We start from the raw sequence: 11,087 nt of genomic DNA on the forward strand, positions 1-11,087 counted from the left end.
CTGGGTGGAGATTTTAATTTGCCGGATATAGACTGGGAGACTCAAACGTTCATAACGGGTGGCAGGGACAAAGAATCCAGTGAAATTTTTTAAAGTGCTTAATCTGAAAACTACCTTGTGCAGTTAAACAGAGAACCGACTCGTCGCGATAATATATTAGACCTTCTGGTGACAAACAGACCAGAACTATTTGAAACAGTTAACGCAGAACAGGGACTCAGCGATCATAAAGCAGTTACTGCGTCGATGATTTCAGCCGTAAATAGAAATATTAAAAAAGGTAGGAAAATTTCCCTGTTTAGCAAAAGTGACAATAAGCAGATTTCAGAGTATCTGATGGCTCAACACAAAAGTTTTGTCTCAAGTACAGATAGTGTTGAAGATCAGTGGACAAAGTTCAGAACCATCGTACAATATCCGTTAGATGAGTATGTGCCAAGCAACATCGTAAGAGATGGAAAAGAGCCACCGTGGTACAACAACCGAGTTAGAAAACCGCTTCGGAAGCAAAGGGAACTTCACAGCAAACATAAACATAGCCAAAGCCTTGCAGACAAACAAAGAATACCTGAAGCGAAATGTAGTGTGAGGAAGACTATGCGAGAGGCGTTCAATGAATTCGAAAGTAAAGTTCTATGTCCTATCCTGGCAGAAAATCCTAAGAAATTTTGGTCTTATGTCAAAGCGGTAGGTGGACCAAAACAAAATGTCCAGACACTCTGTGACCAAAATGGTACTGAAACAGAGGATGACAGACTAAAAGCCGAAACAGTAAATGTCTTTTTCCAAAGCTGCTTCACATCGGAAGACCACATAAGCATTCTGGTTCTTAGCGGCACTTCATCCAGAATAGGAGGAAGAATTCGTCTGAGGAAGCTGGCATACGTTGTGCCGTTTAGACCACCATTGATGAAATAAAGGTCAATAATTGTAGTGCCAGGCATCCCACGCCAGACGTTGACTTTCCATTGACGCTGATGTTCCAACTGTCTAAGCCATCGTGGGTTGTCGCTGAACCAATAACGCATGTTTCTTGTTTTTACCTGTCCTATGTTTGAGAAGGAACACTCATCGGTAAACAGAACATTGGAGAAGATGATTTGCTGCAGTGCCCACTGACAGAACTGTACACGATTCTGGAAATCATTCCGATGCAATTCTTGATGTAGGTGTACATGATAAGGATAGAACCGGTGACTTGTAAGAATACGATGTACACTGGTTACAGGAATGCCAATCTCGTGTTCAAGCTGTCGTGTTCTCACATGTGGATTCATAGCAACGGAAGCCAGAACAGTAATTTCGACAGGTTCGTCTGTGCGAGTGCTACGATTACGTTGTCGGGGGTTGAAACTTCCCGTTTCCTGAATCATCGCAACAAGACGAGAAAACATCCGTCGGGGAGGTGGGTTCTTGTCAGGATATCGCTCTCTGTACAGTTCCGCTGCCTGCGTAGCATTACGCCTACGTTCAACAACAACAACAACAACATTAAAATAAACGTTATGTCAATGCAGTTTGTAGGAAGGACAGCCTTTACTGTATACCTACTGTACGCAAAAGTATTTAAAAGGAATAAACTACTGAACTAAATGTACCTGTACATAAGAAAACAGTATTGCAATTACTGTTCTGCTAACTTACATTCCCCATAGATGAGTAGCATTTCTACCGTCGTTGGTGTACATTCTGCTCACACGGCTCTTCAGCTGATGATGGTTAATGGAATGACGGGTGCGCATTCTACTTATGTCTACATTTGTCCTCTGTCAACGTCAGCACGTGGATGTGTTCCATAACCCCGAGTACCTGCACTAAGCACTGGGAGCGTCAACGTCAATGTTGTGTTATGTAATTACTAACGCTCTGTTTCAGTGAATGGTACACTGTGACACATTTTTGAATAGGTCTTTGGAGAAGAAGTGAATTACCGAATAAAAAATACAGCGAAGACAATCATGCTGATTGATGTCCCCCTGACGTTTAAGGAACATTTGCTTGCGACATTTTGTAATTTGCATCTCGACAAACAGTAATTAGGGTGGTCATGATAAATGGGACACCTGTATAATGGTGAGACAAACATTTAAGAACCAGGTTTTAAATTGTAAGACTTTCCACGGGCAGATGTGGACACTGACCACAATTTATTGGTTATGAACTGGGGATTGAAACGAAAGAAACTGCAAGAAGATAGGAATTTAAGGAGATGGGACCTGGATAAACTAAAAAAAAAAAAACAGAGGTTACAGAGAGTTTCAGAGAGAGTATTAGGAAACGATTGAAAAAAAAGGGTAAATAAATATAGTAGAAGAAGAATGGGTAGTTTTGAGAGATGAAATAGTGAAGGCAGCAGAGGATCAAGTAGGTAAAAGGAAGACGGCTTGTAGAAATCCTTGGGTAACAGAAGAGATACTGAATTTAATTGATGAAAGGAGAAAATACAAAAATGCAGTAAGTGAAGCAGGCAAAAAGGAATACTAACGTCTCAAAAATTATACCAACAGGAAGTGCAAAATGGCGAAGCAGGGATGGCTAGAGGACAAATGTAAGGATGTAGAGGCTTATCTCACGAGGGGTAAGATAGATACAGCCTACAGGAAAATTAAAGAGACCTTTGGAGAATAGAGAACCACTTGCATGAATATCAAGAGCTCAGATGGAAACCCAGTTGTAAGCAAAGAAAGGAAAGCAGAAAGGTGGAAGGAGTATACAGAAGGTCTATACAAGGGCGATGTACCTGAGGGAGATATCATGGAAATGGAAGAGGAGGTATATTAAGATGAAATGGGAGATATGATACTGCATGAAGAGTTTGACAGAGCACTGAAAGACCTAAGTCGAAACAAGGCCCCGGGAGTAGACAACATTCCATTAGCATTAGAACTACTGATAGCCTTGGGAGAGCCAGTCCTGATAAAACTCTACCATCTGGTGAGCAAGATGTATGAGACAGACGAAATTCCCTCAGACTTCAAGAAGAATTAATAATTCCAATCCCAAAGAAAGCAGCAGTTGACAGATGTGAAAATTACAGAACTATCAGTTTAATAAGTAACAGCTGCAAAATACTAACGCGAATTCTTTACAGACGAATGGAAAAACTGGTAGAAACCGACCTTTGGAAAGATCAATTTGGATTCCGTAGAAATGTTGGAACACGCGAGGCAATACTGACCCTAGACATATCTTAGAAGATAGGTCAAGGAAAGGCAAAATTACGTTTCTAGCATTTGTAGACTCAGAGAAAGCTTTTGACAGTGCTGTATGGAATATTCTTTCTAATTCTGGACTGGAATACTCTCTTTCACATTCTAACGGTGGCAGGTGTCAAATACAGGGAGCGAAAGGCTATTTACAATTTGTACAGAAACTAGACGGCAGTCAAGAGAGACGAGCGGTATGAAAGGGAAGCAGTGGTTGACAAGAGAATGACACACATTTGTAGCCTGTCTCAATCTGTATATTGAGCAAGTAGTAAAGGAAACCAAAGAAAAATTTGTAGTAGGAATTAAAATCCATGGAAAAGAAATAAAAACTTTGAGGTTTACCGACAACATTTTAATTCTGTCAGAGACAGCAAAGGACCTGGAAGAGCAGCTGAACGGAGTGGACAATGTCTTGAAAGGACGATATAAGATGAATATCAACAAAAGCAAAACGAGGATAATGGAATGTAGTAGGATTAAATCAGGTAATGCTGAGGGTGTTAGATTAGGAAATCGGAGACCTAATGTGATAAATGAGTTTTGCAATTTGGGGAGAAAAATAACTGTGATCGTCGAAGTAGAGAGGGTATGAAATGCAGTCTGGATATGGCAAGGAAAGCGTTTCTGAAGAAGAGGAATTTGTTAACATCGAGTGTAGAATTACGTGTAAGGAAGTCTTTTCTGAATGTATTTGTATGGGGTGTTGCCGTGTATAGAAGTGAAACATGGATGATTAACAGTTTGAACAAGAAGAGAATAGAAACTTTTAAAATGTTTTACTACAGAAGAATGCTGAAGATTAGATGGGTAGATCACGCAACTCTTGAGGAGGTACTGAATATTATTGGGGAGAAGAGGAATTTGTGGCACAACTGGACTAGAAGAAGGGATCGGTTGGTAGGACATGTTCTGAGGCATCAAGGGATCATCAGTTTCGTACTGTAGGGAAGCATGGAGGGTAAAAATCGTAGAGGAAGTCGAAGAGATGAATACACTAAGCAGATTCAGAAGGATATAGGCTGCAGCAGTTTTCGGAGATGAAGAGGCTTGCACAGGGTAGAGCAACATGGAGAGCTACATCAAACCAGTCTCTTGGACTAACGACCACAACAACGCATGGAAAAACATTTTTTGTCTTTTTCATTCGTTTGTCTGTTGGTCCGCCTGTCTGTTGAGAACCTTTTCCTCTGGAACAAGTTGGCGTTTCAAGAGGTCTATGGAATCTTAGCTGTGAAAAAATTTTCAGCATTTAAAAATAATCAAATCAAAACATGCGGACAATTATGTCGTATATTTTGATACTCGAAAACTCACTCAAAGCGTATAAGATGCTTTCCGTTAAACTAGAATCACGAAATCGAGCTTGAATCAAGTTTTAGTGCTACAAGTAAAGGAAAAAATTTGAAAGTGGATAATTTGTAATTATATCACGTGAAACAGATATTTCTTGTCATTTTTTTATCCGTGTGCACGTCTGTTCGTCTGTTAAGATCCCATTTTCTCTGCAACGGGTTGGCGCAAGTTCAGATTTATATCACATATTGAAGGCTATGATACCTTGGAGCTGTAAAAAATTTAAGTTTCTAAGTCAATTGCGATGAAAAGATTCGGCTATTTATGTCACATATTTTGAAACTCGAATAGCCACTCATCGAAACCAATAGGGCACTTCCCGTTGACCTAGAATAATGATATTTGGTAAGAAGCAAGGTTTCACTGTACAAATAAATCATAAAAGCTGAACTTCTTGATTTCAAATTGTATCACATAAAAATCTCTTCGCTATTTGAACGTACATTGTATTCATCATCCGTCAGAAGCATAATAGACGAACTGCATGCAAACATAAAATGTAAGTTGGAGTCATATTTTAGTAACTAAATAAACATATTTTATTAAACCTTCTTTCTCTCTGTGTGTATACACATTGAAGTCCCCTGCCCGATTTTTTTTTTTTTTTCTATATGCGGGCTGGTCTGAGAAACTGCTGTAGAGATTTTGGGACCGTTTTGCAATTCCTGGGGCCAGTATCTTGCCGGTATTGATATCGATAATACGTATAAATCTTTGAGGTTCTCTGTTTGTGGGATTAATAACTACACCTTTCCCTCTGGCATATGATGAAGGTATCTATAATGAAGTACTGTCGGAGAAAAAGCTGTATAAATATTATCAGGTTGTGAGGAGATTTCGAAGTGGTGCAAAGATTGACAACTTTCCCCATGTGTTAGGAAAAGCAAAATTATTCCCTTCAGAAAACAATAAAACTTAGTATATTTTAACTACAACATTAACGAGTCACAACTGGATAAATCAACTCAATCAAACTATATTATAGTATCTTCCAGAGATATGAAATGGAACGACCGCATAAGCTCAGTTGTAGGAGAAGAAGGTTTTAGATCTCGGTTTATTGGGGGGGATGCTAAAAAAATGAAGTCAATATACAAAGCAGATCGCTTACAAAACAGTGGCGCTAGACACCGTAGAATATATTGTTTAACATTGCGTCAGTCGTTGGGTGCAATATTAAAGTTCTAATATTTTTGAAGAATCCAGTTACCGACCTCGCTCCTAATTCTTCTTATTACTGTTATCGGTTTCGACCTACCTCCGCTGTCTTCATTGGATTTTGAAGCATTATTAGATGTACCTGTCTTTTACAACACTGAAAGTCATTTAGTGATGTTTTTAATATAAAGTGGGAGGGAACACCAGCATGTCACAAAATACCACATAACTGATACATATTACATGTTGCGTTGTTGACCACGCATACACTAATCACTTGACAGCACAAAATGGCGAATTTGTGGTTTCAAGTGATTACTATATGCATATATCTCAGTAACAAAATCAGATCGATGTTGTCACAGTCGAAAGAGATGAAAGGGAAACCATAGTTGGGAAGGTTTTTTAGCCTATTCTAGATGTTGTTGAATCTGTGAATACTGAATAAATAGCGAAGGAAACCAAATGTACTGTTAAGAGAAACCAGTAATCACGTTGCCAACTGTATGTGACATGATTAGTGTGAAGTGAGTCTGAATACGACCGTTTATTTGGTAAAACTTATTTCACATAACAAAGACATGCTGTTCAACACAGGTATGCACCAATTGCATGTGGGTCTACGACATGGAACATACAGCTAAGTTCCCCCTCCAGCATATGCAGCTGAAGAAACAAAGGTGTGCAACGAACGGTTTGTGGGCATATACTGCTGGACTGTGAGTGTCCCAACTATGGACTGTTGTCACAAAATGAGCCAGAAAAATGTGGTTCCAGCGAACGGGCAGTTATCCTTCAATAGGTGTTTGAAGTCGAATCCTGTATTTTCGAAAATAGGTCTGATTACTCTTCAAATAAAATATTTATGGAAAAGAAACGATCTTCCTTGCGGGCAGAGATGTAGTCGTTACTTTTGACACAACAAATTTGACAGTTCGTAATTTAAAATGGCATATTCCGCGACGAGAACCAATATTCTTTCACATTACTTGTAGATTTGTTTCGCTTTTTCTACATAACGACGCAGGCTCAGAACAGTACTTGGTAAATGCTGAATAAATTCACATTATTAACAGAATTTTTTTATGTAGTGTAGATCATATCTCTTTTGTCAAATCACACCTTATAAATTTTTGTGATAATATAAAGGCGAGTCCTTTTACCGTGATTCTGTAGAAAATACTGAAATATTGATGTACATGTAGCAGCGATTCGTACAAATAACAAAGAACTGCTTTCTAGACAGTTTCACCAATACACCCATAGGCCGACGTCACTGAGTCGTAGGAAAGTACGCCTTGTGGATATGCAACCAAAACAAAATGGGGGCGTTTCAGGTGGCTATCCCAGAGCCAGTAGGCGCACTTGTGGAGGGGAGGTAGGAGTGGTGGGTGTGGCAGCTAAGGTTAGTGTATAGCAATGCCAGTTCGCCTTCCGCAAATGGGGAAGAAAATTATGACTTTAGCGACTGGAGAACGACACGTGCACTGGAGACGGTCAGTCCCTCCAAGCTTTTTAAATTAAACAGAAATATATACTGGTCAGTAGTACTTGTTACACGGTTTCACACACAAATCTTCTTCTTCTTTTCTATATATAAAAGGCAGTGTCCTAATTGGCTAACTGACTGATTCATCTTCGTCCAGCCCAAACCTCAGAAACGTGAAATTTGGAGAAGATGTGTATTTTATACTGTAGGCATCTTTAAGAAGAGATTGTCCGTAGGTGAAATAGGGGATGTAAGGTTTTTAGATAATATGCCGCTATTGATACTTGATTTCTCAGTCAGAAAATAAGAAATAAAGATTCTTTGAAAATAAATAGCTACTAAAGAATAACTAATGGATTTTTAAGGCTACATCTATAAAATTGGTATTTGACTTCTTGGTTAGAAATAAAAAACATACATGTTTCAGTGTTTCTGGAAATTCAACCCGTAAGGGACGAAAATTTTTAAGAAAATATTTCGTTACATTAAAAAAAATTCAAACCCAAATTTATGAAAATTTTTCTTTCACTTCTGGGTTAGATATAAAGACATATTTGTTAGGGGATGACAGTTGCTATGGAAATATCTCCACGAGGACGCAAATGGTATGATTGACAATAACTTTGTACTCCAGCTGCAAGAATCGCTTTTTGGTCAGAAGAACATTCGAAAAAGATCATGTTTATATATGGCCTTAAATAGTGTGAAAAGCTTTGAAGGTGTTGCAGTTTTGGAGCAACATAAAAATTCGATTAAATGAAAACAAAACAAAAAAGATCTCTGTGAGGCCACACAGCCTACGCGAACAAAGCCGAGAGGGCTAAGCTAATGCAATATAGATTATGTGGAGAACCCAAAAAGATCGCTGTCAATATGCTACCGCACTTTCACTTATTTCCTAGTAGTTCTAATGTGACGTCACTTTATCTTCCTCGCCCTTACGTTTTGCAGTCCCGTGTGTATGCAAAGATAATATGTAGTTCATTTCTGGTTTTTAATTGACACGGTAATCACACCGTCGACAATGTGCGGAATTTTGGTGATAAATATGTGCAAATATTAACGTATACTGGGCAACGATTTACGCAGGTAAATAAGACCTACATTCTGGTAAGATTCGCAAAATTACTCGTAGATCTATGTACCGTCTTCAAAGGGACAGGTATCAAAGGTCTCCTGCTGTGTATGCAAACAAGACAATATTGTTGTGACTTATGGAGTGCCGTTAGGCGCACAGTGGAAGCATCAACTATTCTGCATGTATCCCAGTTTCGGAAGTTTGTTAGGAAATGAGAAAGAGAAATAGGATTTCAACAACCTGAGAGTGACTCGATTGTTATAGACGATCACCCCACAGAAGATAACCTTATAATGTTAATCAGAAATATATATTGGCTGCAAGTATTCTTTACACTGTTTCACCAAAAAAGACACTGTTATTTTGTAAAATACGTTGCAAATTTAGTGTGTACTTCATAAAAATTCTCTTTAGATATATGGCTGAAGATAACTTATGTCATTACAAAATATTATGTTAGCAGCCACTAATTATCACACTGTCGACGATGTACGTAGTTTTAACAAGAAATTCGACTACATAATGACTTTCGTTGGCAAGGAGTGGTGTCGATAACGAAGAGCTGCAGTCAAACACAGCTTCGACATACTTAAGAGGTAGTGACCCGAGGAAATGTTCCCCTACTGAATATGCAACCCAACAAACAGGGGTGTACATTTGCTGGCTTGCGTGTCATCGGCAGGCGCATTATATGTTCGCTTCTTTGTTTATTTGTGTTTTAGGGTGCAAATTGGCTGAAGTTCTTAGCGCCAAAATCATGATTTAAAATAGACCGTTTCTAAGGACAGCTGTTCGTGGTTCTCAAACTTAGATGACACATAGCAGCCCAAACAGCGTCAGTAAGTGGATAAAACTACAATGCACGATGATAGTGAAGCTGGAAGGCTAGTTAAAATGCGACAAACGTAGTGAAAAAGTAAAATGAACAATTACCTTTTTTAAGGTGGCATTGGTGCTTCTAGGACAACCAGTGTTCAAGCTACAAAATTGTATCTCCTTCAGTACGATGCTAAGGTGAGTAAATTATATGTGCTGTATGTGCTAACTTTAAGGAGTTAGAAAAAAATTAAATTGGTTTAGGAAGTGGCACATGTCAATGGTTCTTTACAGTGATAACGAAGTGATGTGAGGTTGTCGCTTAACCGCAGCTGAAAAGACAGGGCCCAGTACGTAATGGAATTAAAACTGTCTCCTTCCGATGGCGTAGGCGAGAGAAAGTCGACTTATGCGTACAGTGGGGGAAGATGCTTTTCGTGTATCGCAATACCTGATCGTCGCCACGAGACAAGAGAAGAAAAAATAGGGTTTTTTCGACAGGACCATGACATTATCATTACAGAGTCACTCCAGCTGAGTATGACATTGTACATAAATACGGAAAACTGCAACCAGTCACTTTCTCGAATTGTTCGACTATCCCATTAATTTGGATCCTCTGGAGGAGGCACGTAGAAGTTACATGTTTACTTCCATAGCCTGAGGCTGGAAACTGGCTCTTTCAAAATAAAACAGATAAAATAATTTAATGTATCAGCAGAAGTAATTGTTATACAACGAGTTGTATCGTAAAATGAATTCTGCTACAAACTGGAACAGTATGGAGGGCTTTGTGTCCAGAAATTATTTGGTTGTAACAAGATTGATTTTTCGATACAACTCGCTGCAGAAACGTTACTCATGACGATACATTAAAGTCTTTTTATCCATCTTATTGCCACAGAACCAGTACCCAGCACCACGCTATAGAAGTTAATATGTAGCTTTCATTGCCGCATCTGAAGACGAGCCTGGGAAGCTTCAAACTTTAGTTTGTGGAGTATATCAGTATATCAACAAACGTGGCTGATCGAGTTATTCTGTATCTAAATGTTCTATTCGATTTAAGAAGAAATGCGTACTAGTTAAAAGGCACTAAGAATGACATCACTGAAGGTGTGAGGTATTTTTAATAAGAATCACTTATGAATATCGATTCACGTAAGTCACGAAGAGCTGCAGTGCAATCAAGTTCGGAAAATTCCCGCGTAGCTCTACGTACTGGCATCAAAGAGGCGCTGAAATGTTTCCCTGACGAGTATCAACCAAAGAAAGACAGTTGTGCGCCAGGTAGCATGCGGCCACCGGCAGGAGTACAGTAGGAATGGCAGCTAAGGATAATGCATCTTAACACCGGGTCGTCGTCAGGAAACGAGTGAGGACATGGTTCCAACAGCCGGAGCATAACATGATAATTTCAGACTGTCGTTCCACCGGTGATATCTTTTTAAATTTAAATAAAAAATATATAAAGCTTTAGAATATTCATTACACTATTTCACGCATGTATAATGCAAAATTACATTGCTACTCCATAAAAATTCACTTTAGATACACAGACGGAAACTAAATTCACGGACTAGTTTGACACAGGGCGATTCCTTGTACACTAGCGATACAAAAATGCCTGTAATAAAATTACCTCCTGTGCATATTTTCGGCAAAAAAATGGAAGTAAAAAAAAAAAAAAAAAGCAACGGGGCAACAGTATTCTCAGTTAGGCAGTGACTACAGTTTTGCTTCAGAATACTCCAATTGGAGAGTTCGATTCCGGTTAAGGTTCCATTTATTTTTCCTAATTTTAGACTGTGTCACATGTTATCTGATTTCTTGATCGTTATACATACCAATTAGAACAGATCGCCCACAAAACACTAGCATTTATTTAATACATACTGAAATGAGAGTACAATCGTTTTTATCCTTTATTACACCACTTCTACGACATATTTTGTCTTTAAAAGTTCACTCTTTTCCCTTTCAT

The sequence above is a fragment of the Schistocerca americana genome, chromosome 10 (genome assembly GCF_021461395.2).
Source record: "Schistocerca americana isolate TAMUIC-IGC-003095 chromosome 10, iqSchAmer2.1, whole genome shotgun sequence".
NCBI lineage: Eukaryota > Metazoa > Arthropoda > Insecta > Orthoptera > Acrididae > Schistocerca > Schistocerca americana.